A 16079-nucleotide genomic window follows, 5' to 3' on the forward strand; every position below is an offset into this window, starting at 1 on the left:
TTCACTTCAGGTCATGCCACACAGTGTTTACTTCATCTGCCTAACCTTCTATCCCTCTGTGCAACCATTCAGTAATCTGGAGTAGGCTAAACTGCATAATTTGGTGTCTTTAGTTCAAGGCTGTCAAACATTAATGCAGGATTGTCAGAATACCTTTAAATGTACATGTTATTCCAAATTAGATTTGTTTACATATTCAGTGGCTATAGTGTTTTGAATGATGTTGGCCCTTGTTGGCCAGAATAAGACACCACTGCTTGAACTCATCTTTCGGAGGGAGACAGAGGTTAGTGAAGACCCGCATAGTGTGACTGTGGATCAGATTCTGGATTGAGTGTCGGTAGAGTATCTGCCAGCAAAAAAGATTGGGTACTGGAGGATGCCCCTGAAAGAAGATCTTAAGCCAAATGCCTTTGGCAAAAATAAAGAAAATGTTAGCTATGTTCACAGTGAGGTCAGCAAATTATTTGGACTTTATTTTCATAAATAATATGAAGTGATGTGGTGAGGTCTTTGGTTGGTAGCGTATTCCATCATGTGCAGCAGACCTGTGGAACTCTGCTCCAAGTCATGAATAATGTAGTTAGCTGAAGGTTTGATGCTGATTGTGGGAGAGGATCCAACAGTTCTGCTGTGCCTGGGACAACGTTTAGAAAGCCCTTCGCCCATAAAAGATCTACCACCTTTTTGGAAACTATATGTTCGTAGCCTGTGTTGCTATAGATACACATGCTCTGCTTGCTCCTGTCGTCTTGTGTTTGGCTTGGACCTTTTTTCTTCAAAGAAATTGTTGAGTCAAAAGACATACAGTGACGCCTCCCAAAGATGGCATAATGCATGGGCAGTGACTTTGTTAGATTGTTTTTTTTTCCGCCATCAGGTTTGAATGTGTACGGACAGGGCTCTGTGTTGGGTGACGTCTGACGCTTTCCTACAAGCCCACCCGACCATTTAGACTCAGGCATCAATAGAAACTTGACCAAGAAGATAATCTTTGGCTTTGCTTCATTCTCAAGAAGCTGCTCCACAGATCCCGGGCCTCTCTTCACTGCCTAACCGCCAGGGCCTCAGGCCCTTCCCAGAGTACTGTGCCCTTCGCCTCAAGGACTTTGTTGTGGAGAATGCACTCAGAGTAATACAAAGGACCTCTTTCCGGTACTGACCCCAGTGCCACTTGAAATTCCTCTTGACTGACCACTACTGTGCAATCCCTGCCTCTCCCCTTTCCGAAGCCTGCCTCACCTTCCTGTTAAAGAAGACTCTTCGCTACTGATGTGAATGAAGGAGTGCACATCAGCGAATGCAAAGCCTGGAGTTCTTCAGCACCCAGCATCTTTGGAGAATGTGACATTGAAGAGGATGGTGAAAAGCCAGTTCTTCTGGTGTTCTGCCTCTCAAGTCATTGCCAAGCCTAGATGCAGTCTTCTCCGCCAACTCCGAATCTCAGGAGGAAGAACATAAGGCTCTCAGCACCTCCTACTCACTGAGGTCCTGGACGAAGACTTCGACCAGGACTATGGGTGGCACAAAGACCTCTATCAGGGCTCCAAAACTGCCTTGACTTGAGCCAAAGCACCCCTCCCCTCCAGGGGGTCGGGTGTCAAGTCCTTCCCACAAGACTCAGTTCTCTGGACTACCACCACCTTGGGGCACTGGAGGGTACTGACTAAAAGCTTCGAAGCTCCCAAAGCTCCTGCAAGTGGACACTGACCCTTCTCGGCCGTACAGCCAAAGATATTGCACAAGCCTTGGCCCCCTCGAAGCCAAGAACTCCTACTGTGCCAGCACTGAAGCCAACAGCAGCACTGTGGTCTGTGTCAGCTCTGAAGCCCATTTCAACATCGAAGATTCCATTGAGTTGGATGTCAGAGAAAAGCATCCATCAGTTCTTCTGCAGACAGGCGAAATCTCAATACAGCTGCCTTCTACACCAGCACAGACATTGCTTCAAAAGTGGAATTTTACTTTTGAAGAAGAACTCGTCATGGAGTCTCCTACAGTCCCAAGCACAAGAGATATAAGAAGAGGGGCACCAGTCCCTTCCCAGCTGCACACCATCCTATTCCTCCTCCACCACCTTCTCCTCTTCCTGCACCACCACCACAATCATACAGGTCACTTCTTCCATATTCGCCAGAGGGTTCCACCAAACTTCTCTTACGAAGAAAGCAGCCTAATGCATCCAACCAATTACACACCGTCTGACCCGGTGCCCACCGAAGAAATGTGGGATGACTACAATAGCGATCCCTCAGGGGATCCTGACCAATTCCTCTACCTGGTTAGGGCATCACCCACAGACACTACCATAGCACATCATGAGATCATACTGAGGGTGGCCACTTTTCACAAGGTAGACATACATGTCCTACACGAGGATGATGACTTCCTCATGGAGACGGTGTCCAAGACATAGAGCACTCACTGTACAGTTCCTCCCCATGTTGAAGGGGATGTTAAAATCCACCTCAGACACCTTCAAGGAATCTGTAAAACTGAGGGAGTTAACAGCTCGGGTGGGCAAAAAATGTAAAGCATCCCGCAAAGGCCTGCCTTATGTAATGGCTCATGTCCACCCCCTCTTCGTAGGCCATACTGTGCGTAAGCGTGCAAACACCCAGGCCACTGGCAGTGCTCTTCCGACTGACAAGGAGAGCAAGAAATTGACGATCCGGGGCAAAGGATAGCAGTGCAAGCATTCACCCGCTTGGGAATCACATACTTGGTTGGCCTGTTGTCCTGATACAAAAGGGCACATTGGGATGAAATGCAGGAGCTCCCCAAGCACCTTCCAGGTGAGCACCGATAAAGAAGGGAGCAGTTGGTGAGGAGTGTAAGAGCATCCACAATGCCACCGTTCCCTGTTCCCGGGATGCGGCGGACAACACTGCCCTAGGAGTCAAGACCAGTATCCTGGTGAGACGCCACGCCTGGCAGCTTGTCAATGTTTAGATCTGAAGTACTGTAGCATCTGTTCAACCTGCCCTTCTATGGCGAACACCTTTTCTGTTGACCAGATTCACGAAAAGATCAAAAAGGACAAAGACACCGCTAAATAAATGGGTGCCCTTCAAACATCTACACCTATGGGCACCCAGAGCCCAAACGACTCAATCTACCAATTTGGCAGCTGAGGTCATGCCTAGACTACATCACAATACGGCTACATCTAGTAGCCTTAATAACCTACATGCAAAATAGGGAACACTCCTCCCTCTTCCGCATACCCATGGTGAAAGTCTTTATAGAAGATCTTACGCGGGTCATTCCTCCTAGGGTTTCACCAGCACCACTCACCAGACTCATTAGTCCCCCCTTTAAGTCCTTACACTTCTGTTCTCACCATTATCTCTTATGGAAGTTGACCTTTTTAGTTGCAATAACTTACGCATGATGCATTCATGAGCTGCAAGCCCTCACACTGCAGGAGCCCTTTATTCAGGTTCACAAGGACAGAGTACTACATGGGACTAATCCTACGTTCCTCCCTAAGGTGGTTTCTCCTGTCCACCTTAACCAGAGCATAGAGCTCCCGGTCCTTTTCACCTCAACCAGACCCAGTAGCAGAGAGCTGGCAGAACCAAGCGTTTTCCTGCGAGAAAACATTTGTTTGTTGCCTTTGCAAAACCCACAAGGGACAGTATATATCCATCATATATATCCAGACTTGCTATCTTAAAGCCACAAGGTCCTTCCCTGTCGCACAGAGGGTGCACTCTACCGGAAAAGGACTACAGTTCTTGCCTTGCTAGGAAATATCCCTTTAGCCAACATATGTAAGGCTTCTCTATCGTCAACCGCGCTCACATTTGCTGAATACTCTTGTGTGGATGTCCAAGCCAGGCAAAAGACTATGGGTGGCCATACTGTCTTAAGGATCTTCATAATTGTTAGACACCCTAAAAGCAGGCCTGACAGCCCTAAGGCAGGGTACTTAGTGTTACGTGCGAATGCAGCGCAGCTGCTTCACTAGCGAGCTCTATTGCTGCCGCTTTGGTGCGCGAAGGGTGACAGGAGGTGGCACGCGCGGACAAGCGATGTGCACGCGTACGGAGTGCACATCTCCTGTCCGCGCGTGCCACCTCCTCCCTTCTCGCACCAAAGCCACAGCACATCTCCTGTCAGCGCGCATTCACTTTCCCTCCCCCGCTCCCCCCACCCCTGCCCGTCTGTTCCAGTTCATCTCTCAAATACCTCCCCCCTCCCAGAGGAGCAAAGGCACAAGGGAAGTGAAAGTCACAAAATGCGTTCAGTAACATGGATTTCCCATCTGAATTCCTTTTTTTAATTTTTAAAAATAAATGGTGTTGGCGACCTCAGTGAATGAAGCCTTGAAGATTCTCAAACATCCCATCTCTGATCAGGATGATAAGGATTTGCCAGATGACTTGAGTGACTCACGACTCTATCTGTCTGTGATTAGCACGCACAGAGAAAGCGCGTCAGGAAAAACACAACTCATGTGCAGAGGAGGTGGAAGAAACTGAAGCTGGCTGAAAATTCCCAGATAATTACATGCATACTTTGTGATATATCACACAGATTGTAAATTAGTTTGGATATCATCTAGCCATAGAGGCGCTCTTACTATTAGAAGAGACTCAAGCTTTTGTTGAAGTATTTATTTCTGAGCTGTCTGCCTACTTGCGACTGCGCGATAAAGTACTATTTTCAATGTTGCAGTGAGGAACGGTATGGGAGGGAGGGGTATTGCTGAGCTCTCACTGGGTAAGGGAAGCTACGATTGCTAAGGGAGAAGAATTGGGTACCGGGGTTTACTTGGGAAAAGGTGCGTGGTGGTCTGGTGTCTTTGCCGTTATAAAATGCTGGCTTCTAATTCGTTAATAGGCTTGTTTGATAGCAGTTTTCATCAATTGGCTTGTTCAAGTGTCAGTCAACATGAGGCAGTTGTTCAGCCCAAATCAGCTATTACCTCTCTTCACTCTAAATATCTGCATTTCCCTTGAATCCACCTAAAAAGTAATCGACTTGCTCGAATGCCCTGGTTGGTGGAAATCTCTGCTTTTATTACTCGTGTGTGTTAAAGGGGTCACCGGGCACACGGCCCCTCTGTGTGAGCTTTTCACACGTTCGTCTCCATTGGTGGGCATATGCATTTGTTTTTACGGGTGGAGGACGCTTTACTACCTTCTAGTCTAGGGTCAAACAGTTGTGGTATTTAAGCTGAATCCGAGTGCTCCCCCCCCCCCTTCCCCCACTTAAGAGACCCCATGTTCCTGCTCTCGGGCCCCTATGCCTGGACGTGCATCCCCTTCGACCCCGCACTTTAAATGAGCCGGCCCCCGAAGGTTCGGACCGGGATGAGCGGAAATACTGGCTCCCTGTGTCCAGGCTCGGGCAGATGTAGGGGCCCTGAGGTGCCGGGGGACCCAGTCCTTCAGAAGGCCTCACACTCAGCTTACAATTTATAGACTTTTTTTGCAATTGGTGTTGCTATAGTTAGCAATGCCAATAGCTCAAACTTAATTAATGCGAGACCTATTGCATTGCAAGTGCTTGTTTAACATGTGCTGGACATGGGCAAAACCGAGTTCCCCAGCTGCATGATGGCTTCACAGAAAATAGGGATATCTGATAGAGACATCTAGCTGAAGATTCCTTACTTTAGAATACTCCCCCAGGCGCAAGACTGGATCCGGAAACTTTTTCCCACAGCATTTCCACGCATCGGAAAAGGACGCCATGCGACTCCATATAGACGTCATCTCGCGATGTGATGTCGACTGAGTCCATATAACCCCCTCGCCGATGCACTGACATCAGTTCCTTTTCCGCACTTGCAACATGGATCCGGAGCGGTTAGAGGGCTGTTTTTCGGCCCATCTCTACATTTTGTGAGAGAAACAGTGTGCCTTTTGCGATGCCTACAGGGTTAAACCCTGTGGATCTTGTGACCTGCAAATGTCGATCACAAATCCTCATACCATCTGTTTGTGGTGCCTGGGAGACGACCATGACTCAAAGGAATGTGTGTCCTTCAGGCGTCTTCGGCCGAAGGCTTTGAGAGAACATCAGATGAAACTTCAGGCGGTTAGACTTTCTGAGGCACCGTGGGGTTGTCCGTCCTCGTCAAAGTCCAGAAACCAATCGAGGAGGTGTTCGAGTGAGGGTCCGTCTCCGTCAACATCAAGGGAGACTCCGAAGCCAAACTGTCAAAACATACGTTTGTTTCGGACACTGCCTCCCAACCTTCGGTTGTGGAGCATTCTCAGAAGTCCAGCCCGCGCCTCCCTACACATCCTGGAGCCAGGGCGACTCTAGCCCAAATGCAGGAATATTATATTTTTTTTCATAAAGTCTTTGGGCCTTATTTCCCGTCTGGCGGGCTTTCTAGCCGCAAGAAGATCAGAAGTGCCCCGACTGGATTCTCGCCGGCGGGTTAGCCTTTTGTGCCTGTCGGTCACTCTGCATCTGTTATCGGATTCAAGACGGCGCCGGTGCACAGCCCTTCGGGGTCTTCACCTTGTAGTTGGGTCAACCAATGACGTTGGTGACGCCAATCAATACCTACAACTTAATTTTCCCAACGTCAACACATTGCCGGATGGAGTCTGATGCAGCGCAGATGGAGCCGTCCGCTTTTGCAAATTCTTCATCTGCCCCTATACAGACTGTTATTACAACTTGGCAGGCAAAGGAGTGAATATAGGGTGTTTAAACCCTTTGGGCAATTTTGTCCAGCTTCCCATCGAGAAAAATTGGCTGACTGATCTGGGTGAGGCTAGTGGACTTCAGTCCTCCCCAGTTTCAGATTTACTTTCTTCACCTGTTATGGCAACAAAGGTGAGTTCCTCTTATGCTGTGTCATTAAGAAGGGCAGCTGTTTCTTAGATTGCCAGCTTCCCTCAGTGGAATTATCCAGAGACCCTTTGGTGGATGTTCTTCACCAGGGTAAAACATGTGTGGAGCCCTAACTTCCTGATATTGAGTCTCTACACAACATATTGTTAGGGGCTTGGGCAAGACCAGTAATGGGAATGCCTTTATCCCATAGGCATTGCCTGTCCCTGGGGATCCTGATAGTCTTTTAAAACATCCCTCCACAAAAGGTCTGGTTGGGCAAGTAGTTACCGTCTCTGCAGACTCAAATGTCCTCCCCTCCCCCTGGAGTCCAGATGGCTTGAAAGTTGTGGAAAGAAATGTTTTCTCTTCCGTTAGTGCAGCATTACAGTCTTTGAAGACTACCTATATTCTCGGCACGTTTTCCATGCGTTATGGGACTCAGTGGAGAGTTTGCTGCCATCTCTTTTTGAGGAAGCCAAAAGTGAACTGCTACAGTTGGTGCAGGGTGGCCGAGAGCCTGCGAAATTCACCATAAAAAGGGGTATGGATCAGCCAATTGCATTGTCCAGAAATCCATGGGTGTGTCACTGGGTTTTCATAGCCTGTACAGAATAGCCTGAAAGTTATGCCATTTGATGGTGTATATTTATTTAGTGTACATGCTGATTCGGCCTTACAGCGATTTCAAGCTGCACAGTGTGATAGACACCTAGACATGTCTTCGAAGGATCTGCTTGCATTCTTCTTTCTGACTTGTGTGAACAGAATTGTTTATAAATGACTGAGTTGCAATATGTATTAATCTAGTTGCACCTGGTGTGGTGTTGCGGCTTACTACAGAAGTTTAAGGTTGTTTAACTAACCTTGCGATTCTTTACACGTTTTACCTGACCCTTACTTCCGGTCGGTTACTGATAGTGCATTTATTCTACCCAAAAAAAAATGTCAGTACAATTTTATTTTCAGTATATTCCACGATATGTGGCTTTCTGGATTACTATTTACTACTTGGTGCAGAAGTTGTGCCTTTCTCCTTTAGCTCCGTCGTTATTTCGGTTTGGTTGGTGATTGATACCTCACATACAGGTCTTGCAGTGTGCTTTACTCAGCAGTAGAGATCAAGAGTTGATGCCTTCATGGTACGTTCCGTACTCTATGTGGAGCATCTTTGTATGCTATGTGAGTATGAGTATATATATATATATATATATATATATATTGCACCCTCTGTGCCTGGCTATTTCTCTAATGTACAATATCACACATTTGAGAAGTTTTGGCACCGATTGTTAGGTTCATTTCATATTCGTACCTTCATGGGAGTCTCACTTTACATGATCATTGTTGGGCACAAGATTATCATCTTGAGCGCTTTAGAACACATTGTGTTTTTCTCTTCAGGTTCTGTCTTATAGCCATTGCTATTTGAGTGGCTCTTCCACCCCTTCCTGTAGATATGGCTGGTTTGTACATGTCCCTTGGTCATGATTGTTTATTTTCCTGGGATTATGTCATTCTTTTATTGGTCTCCAGGGAGACGTGTCTCTCCATTGATTCTATCCCTTCTATTATGAAGGATATTTAACATTCTTGCTCTTTTGGGGCTGTTATAACACTTAGCGATATTTCTAGAGTTCTTTTTAGGTCTCGTGACCTATCAATGCGCATGCGCATTGAGAGAAGCGAGACTATAGGGCTTTAAACAAAGTTTAACTAACTGTGGCGATTTGGTGCTGAAGGTCGTCATTCCCTTCTAATGATGTTCCTTTTCCTCTGAAGGTATTCCTATACGTGGCATGGGGTGACTAGGCGTTTGCCTCATAGCTTCTACTTTATGTAGTTGGCTTTGTAGGGCGGGCCTGAGTCAGCGTGCATGCACTGCTCTGCAAGACTTGTAATGTATTGGAAGAGAAGCCCACTCTCTGCTCCTATTTTTCGTTGGCTTGTGTCATTGTCCTTCGTAAAGGCTGGCTTGCCAGTCATTAATAGGTTGGTTAGTCCCTCCTTGGTACCTCCTTGTCTGCAGTTGTGACCTCCCCTGGCGACTGGCCCTTTTACTTCGGATGCGACACTGCGTGGCATATTTAGTCTGTAAGCACTCTTTCCTTTAATGTTTTTTTTCCTACTGCGGGGTTGACGTGCTTTCCTCGCCATGCCCGCTTTCACTTTCAATCAGACCCAGACAACGGTGGGCGCTGCTTTGAAGTGAAATAGGGTTCGCATTTACAAGAGTTTAAGCTATTGGCATTGTAAATGACAATATCTTCAACTCTCGTAAATGCGATATCTATTTGATTGCAAATGCTTGTCTTTGTTCTGCTAACTTTGAAGTGGTATGCTTCCATCTATATCCTTATGGTTTGATTGCTTACCTCCCCTTTGTCCTGTAGCTGGCTAGCCCTTCAAGTCCAGGAAATAACTGAAGTGGTATCCAAAACGGGAAACGGCCTCTACAACGAAGCCGTTTCCACGAAATCATTTACCACGCATGCACTACAACGCATGCGTGGTTCCAACTAAAGGCTTTACCACGCATACCTTTACTACGAAATACGTAGTAAAGGCATGTGTGGTAAATAAAAAGAAAAACGAAGGGGGGTTTGGGGGGTCTCCCCCATAAAAAAAAAATAAAGCGATGGGATAAAAAGGGGGGCTGGGGGGGTCTCCCCCCCAAAAAACAAAACTAACCTGAGGAGCCGAAGCTAAAGCCGAAGCTGAAGCAATCAACGTCGTTAGGGAGGAAACGGAAATTAACTTCCGCTTCCTCTTAACGACGTACGACCGACGTAACCAGAGAAGATGGAGGGAAGGCGAGTTAAAAGGTAAGGGGTATTTTAGTAAAATACATATATATATATATATTAAGGGTTAAGGGTAAATATAAGGAATGAGGCTGGGGGAATGTAAGGGGAGAGTTTTAATCTTTATCAAGAGTATGCCCTCACCATGCATACATTTACAACAAAAAATGGTGTAAATGTATGCGTGGTAAAGGAATATTCGAGGTAAAGGTTAAGCGTGGAAAACGAATTCCGTTGTAACGCATGCGTGGTAAAGGCATGCGTTGCAACGGAATTCGTTGTAACGTCATACATTCATCCAAAACGTGTCCTGCTCTGTGGGAACTTCTGTGGTGCTTTATTTAGTTCTAATAGGGCACAAGGAGGACGGGCAGAGTAGGAGCCCCGAAACCGCAAGGCCAGTACCGCAATCACCACAGCCGCTGGAGCCCAAGAGCTTGAGAGTCTGGGGGCAGGACCAATCGGCAACCTCCAAGATCCCCACCCGCTTTGCAGCTGGCTCTTTGAAGGCCGTGTGCACAGCTACGTGATCAACTGGTGCGCCTGGACTTCCTCAGATTTGGACTGGCAATGGGGCAGGTGAGGCGTTGCAGCACTGAAGCTACAAGCCCTGGCCAGGCCCGCTGTGTAGACATGACACTCCTCTGCGACCCGGCCCGGCATGGATTGTGAGAGAGAGCAGTTGAGCGCCAGGTGGCTGGCAGGGGCAAGTGGCTAGACCTAAGGGCTTTCACCTAATCTATACCAAGGATGGGGCGCTGTCAAACTGTCTGTTCCCCGGCGCCCAAACATCGTGTTATCTTCATCCTTCGGCACCCTCTTGTGCAGGCTCATGTGCATTTGAGCGCAATGCTCTTGCCCTTCACCTTTCCCTCCCGACCAGTTGTGCTACATCATGGGGGATGAAGCTGTGCTGGGAGAGGGAATTAAGACATTCGTCCTCTATGGCAACGGCCTATCTTATCTCACCTCATTAGACAGCAGATACCTCCCTCCAGCCTTAGGACTTCACTACGTGTACCAGACTAACTAGATTGATTAAACAACTATGCGCTCTGGGAAAACTCGGGGGCAGGTCACCCAACCGTCAATAACAGAGGGTAGACAGAAAAAAGCAACTAAAGAGTCAGCGAAGAGCGATATGTTCACCTCCACCAAGGGCCTGGTAGGCGATATCACCATATTACCAGTACAATCACCATCTAGTTCTCATTCACATTCTCCACCATTTCCCATATGTACATAGTTTTGCCCTCCCCTTTTAAGGTCTACAAAGATGTTGTGAGGCTCCAGGGTTGCTGGTGTTGAGTCAGTTGCACACCAGATCAGCCTACTATCTCTGGAGAAGCTGAACATATCTCTCTTGGCTGACTTTTTGGCAGCTTGTTCCAAGGGACACACTTGAGTCTGCCTCGTGGATGTAAGTAACTGCGAGGAGGGAAACAGTGTTTACAGTGTATGCGCTGCAACACATGCGATTACAATGGGGTTGTTACAACGACCGCGTTGTTACAACGCAAGCCATTACATCTCAAGTCGTTTTTACGACTTGCTGTAGGGCGGTGTGCTAAACTAAGGCATAGTATAATTTACTATTACAACACCTTCCCTACTGTTGCACACACTGGAGTTGGAATAGTAAATGATACTATTCCTAAGTCCAGCGCGCCCTCTACAGCAAGTCGTAGAAACTACTTACGATGTAATGGTTTGCGTTGTAACAACGCAGTCGTTGTAACGGCTGCTTTGGAATCACATGCGTTGTAGCGCATGTGATGTAACATTGCATATTCCTGCAAGGGATACAGCCCCTGCGCCCCCTGGTAAAGTGGCAGTGTTATGCTGTGGTCATTTGTATAGTGCTTACTATCATTACCGCAACACAGAGCGCTTTCCTAATCTGGGCACTCATTTGTACGGGGCCAGGGGTACCATTACTCGAATGTCTGTGGTTTGTTAGGTGCACCAGTAAATGCTGCCATCTGTGAGTAGGGTATGCAGGAAGATTTTAATGTATGTAATCTTTCATGCTTGAGGCCACAGTGGAGTGCTGCGATGCCTCATCCATTGTATCTGAAGGGTGTACAGAAGTGAAGGACACTTTTTGCACATCCTTTCTCTTGGACCCTTGGAGAAGCTACCATCCTGGTGTCCTTTTTGCCAGCTGATAGATGATTCTTGAAAATTCTAAAGTAGTCTTTTCCCTGTTGTCTTCCTTATTCACAGCTTGATTAAAGCATGTTTGTTGAAAAAAATAAACATTTTTTGATGTTGCAGCCACAAGAGACACCAATGCTTTGAATTAAAGCAAAATTTCTTTGCCGGGTGTAGAGAAGCAGAAGCGGATATTGCCAACCTTTCAGTGCTGGACACTTCCTGTGAAATCTCAATACTTTCTCTTCTTAGCAGATCTCCCAACTGAGAGGTGAAACCAAGCATTTGCAATGCAAAAGATCTCGCAATTACGAGAGTTTGAGCTATTGGCATTGTAAATGGCAATGCCTTTTATATATATGTGTTGTTTTTAAAACAGATAAATAAAAGGCATTGCCATTTACAATGCCAATAGCTTAAACTCTTTCAAATGCGAGACCTATTGCATTGCAGATGCTTATTTTCTTTTCTTACTGGATCGTTGCTCTTCTAGGGGACGACTCTTTTAATCATTTACCTAACTCTAGTTGTTTGTAGTTAGGTTTGCACTTTGCGAAGTGTGGTCTCTAGATGTCATGTACATAGTGACGTTAATTTTATTGATCGCTCAGATTCTTTTCTTATGGAATACTTTAAAATTCTCTAGTTTCAGTATGAGGGATTTTTCTACATCTTCTGTAGATAGGTCTCTATTCATGTTGTAAGATCATACACTAACGTTGGGTTTCGCTAGCTTCAAGATTTCTATTTCATACTTTATATCTTATTCAACTTTATATTGCCCCAGTATTGGAACTTTCATAGATTCCCATGCTTTGTATCATTCCCCGTCGTCGGAATGGGAGCCTCAGTAGTATCACAACCATAGAAACAAAAGAGAAAAATAGGCCTAGGCCTCATCTCATTTTGTATCCTATCACCCTCTTTGTGTAAAAGAGACCAAACTTTTGTCAGGACCAATCAGAGCAGCCTCACCCCATAGAACCTTCTTGAGAGAGCTCAAAGCCTCAGATTTTTCTACCGCACGTTGTGCTAGGGAGTCTCCACTGAGCTCTGCTCAGTTTTCTCATTCTTACTAGTTATTACTTCAACTTTTCTACTACAAACAAGACATGTCTGACAAGGAGAAGAAGGCCTTATTCAGGTCCTGTGCGTCTTGTGGAAAAAAGCGACTTTTTGTAGAAGATAAGCATGAAAGCTGTATCTATTGCTTATACCCGGACCACAAGGCCACTGACTGCAAGATTTGTAGAACCTTCTCTACAAAAACACTTCGCGACAGAGAGAGCCAGCTTTTGACCTGGCTTCAGAAAATGAAGACTCGGAAGGAGTTGCTCTCATCAGATGAAGAGGATTCAACATCTCTGGCTTCCTCCCACAGATCCAAGAAGGTAGGTCTCCTCCTTGTTCTTCTTCAGCCGAGCCCCCTATCAAGGCCCCTCATAAGATCTCTGACAGGTCTGAGAGGGCTAGTCCCCTTAAATCTCCTCACGGAAGTGAAAAGGAGAGGCAGGGTCAGGCTGCTGGATTGGTTACAGCCACTAAGGACAAAAAGGAGGTTTCTATCACTTCTCCTCCGTCCAAAAAGGAAAAGACTGGTGAAAAATACTCTACAGTCAATCCAGGGACCGTGCCTGAGAAAAAACAGCATCCGTCGACGACGATTGCTTCTATGAAAATTCCCGCTGTTTCCTTGGCTCGGTCGACGGGATCGTCGTCGGTAGCGGTTTCGACGTCGACGACTTCGTCGTCGTTCAAGGTACCCGGTTCGTCGACGATAACTGCTTCCTCGTCGACGATGATGGACTCCGGAAAGGTGCTGTCGACGGCCTCGTCGACGACGAGGACTACGTCGACGACGACAACGACTTAGACGACGACACTGAGGGTGATGACTACGAGTTCGTCTACGAAACCGTCGACGATCATTCCGTCGACGACGACCAAGGCTCCGTCAACGAGGTCCTCTGTGCCGTCGACGATACCGTCGACGACTGCCGCACCGTCGACGACGGCTCCGTCGACGAGGTCGTCGACGGGTCAAAAAATGCAATTTCCTCTGCAGAAGATGAAAATTACACCTGAAATGACGTCTCCGAGACGGGTTTCGTCGCATCCACCGACAATGCTTCTGGATGACGAGTCGGATGAGGAGGAGGAAGACGGAGGCCATTATGGGGATGCCTACAGTCCCTCAGACTTAAATGGGAATTTGCAAGAGACTGACACGGAGGAATATTATGAGCATACATATGACCAACAGGTGCATCACTATGTTCCTCAGGAGCAACGTCCACCAGGTTTAGGGCAGGACATGGTGGCCATGCCCGCCTCTCTAATCTCTGATCTACAGCTGATGCTTCAGGACTATAGAACCAGGTTTCCTTCGGAACCTTCAATGCAGTCTGCGCAACCTCCACCTCCGGTGTTGCCTCAAGCGCAACCAGTTGTCGTACTGCCTCCTTCGCAAGTGGTGCCTCTCACACCACCAGCGGTCATACCTACCTTCCTTTCTCGGACATCGGATCCCGAGCCCGCCAGTGGGCTACAAGATCCAGACGCCACTGGTCGAGATACTTCTATTTCCCCTCCAGTTGATATAGGGGGGTTCCATAACCTCATGGAGAGAGCGTCAAAGAGGTTTGGACTACCAATTATGAGGGAACAGTCTGAATGTTTCCTGTATGACTTTAAAGAACAATACAGAAAATCAGTCAAATCCATTCCCATAATTGAGCATGTGTGGGAGGAGGGTATAAAAATCATGCAAAATCCAGCCACTGTTATTACGGTTCTTCCCAGGCTGGAAAAGAAATATAAGGCTCCGGAGGGCAATCCAGCTTGTCTTCTTGGGCAGCCGAAGTCTGATTCGGTGATCTCACAGGCCGCTCAAAGCAAATCCAAAACCCCATCAACACCTTTGACTACGCCTCCGGACAAGGACGGTAGGCGCCTGGATAACGTGGGCAAGAGGTTTTCTTCCATGGCCAGCTTGCTTGTTCGAGCAGCAAATGCTCTCGCCATTCTAGGCAGATACGATCGCCAGATGTGGTGTGACATGGAGCATTTGTGGAACAACTGCCAGACTCAGCGAGGGAAGAGGCCAGGAGAGTCCTGATGGAAGGAGAAAAATCATCCTCCGACGTAATCGACTGTGCTATGGATATAGCTTCCACGGCTTTTCGTGCCTTAGCAGGGTCAGCAGTGCTACGCCGTCAGGGCTGGTTGAGAGCCACCTGGTTTCGTCAGGGGGTCCAAAATAAAATCCTGGACCTCCCATTTGATGGGGAGATGCTTTTTGGTAAGCATGTTGATGATGCCCTGCAAAGTATAAAGAAGGATACGGACACTGCGAAGTCTTTGGGATCACTGAACTACCGTAAGGTCCCATTTAGAGGTGCTCGTGGCAGAGGTTTCTCTTCTTATAGAGGCAACACCCAGCAGAGATATTCCTCGCAGTCTTCGCAGTCTTATAAGACTCAATATCCGAATCAACGGCAGGGACAATCAGCGTCTTTCTCTCGCCAACCTCCGCGAGGGCGTCATAACAGTCAGAGACGCGACAATGCCAAGAGGCAATAGCGGCCTCCTGGCTCTACCTACTGTTCCTCCCCTCCCAGTCACATCAGTGGGGGGCAGGATATCCTTTTGTCTGAACAGCTGGAAGTGTATAACATCGGACCAGTGGGTCCTGAATATTGTTCAGAGTGGCCATACGTTGGAATTCCAAGATCTTCCTCCAACAAGAGCTCCGGGCGCCAACCGCACAAAACATCTGGGACTGCTCCACCTCGAAGCCCACAAATTGTTCATCAAGGGGGCAATAGAACCAGTACCTCTCTCTCAGAGGGGCAGAGGTTTTTATTCCAGGTTCTTCCTGGTTTGGAAGACGGCAGAGACTTGGCGCCCCATACTAGACCTACGAGAGCTCAACACTTATCTCATCAAGCTCTCTTTCAGGATGGTCACTCTCCAAGAAATTCTTCCTCTTTTGAACCCAGGCGACTATTTGGCGTCTCTGGATTTAGAAGATGCGTATTTCCACATACCGATACACCCAGCTCACAGACAATATCTGCGCTTCACAGTGGGCAAGAGCCATTTCCAATTCAAGGTGCTTCCGTTTGGCCTTCGGTCTGCACCACGAGTATTCACCAAAGTGTTGGCACCAGTAGCAGCTTTTCTACGAAAACAATCCCTGGAGGTTTTCCCTTACTTGGACGACTGGCTCGTCAAGGCTCCATCTTTCAAGGAAACTTCTCAAGCCGTTTCGACTTGCATATAGTTGTTCAGTCACCTGGGCCTTCAGCTAAACAAACA

At 47.3% G+C, this 16079-nt stretch overlaps 1 protein-coding gene across 2 annotated transcripts in view; it reads left to right on the plus strand.

The window, feature by feature from the left end:
- The window catches only part of ASH1L (ASH1 like histone lysine methyltransferase), a 709056-nt gene that overhangs the window by 659678 nt on the left and 33299 nt on the right, over nucleotides 1-16079 (plus strand). The gene's annotated exons all lie outside the window — the stretch shown is intronic.

Source organism: Lissotriton helveticus, chromosome 12 (assembly GCF_964261635.1).
Source record: "Lissotriton helveticus chromosome 12, aLisHel1.1, whole genome shotgun sequence".
Taxonomy (NCBI): domain Eukaryota; kingdom Metazoa; phylum Chordata; class Amphibia; order Caudata; family Salamandridae; genus Lissotriton; species Lissotriton helveticus.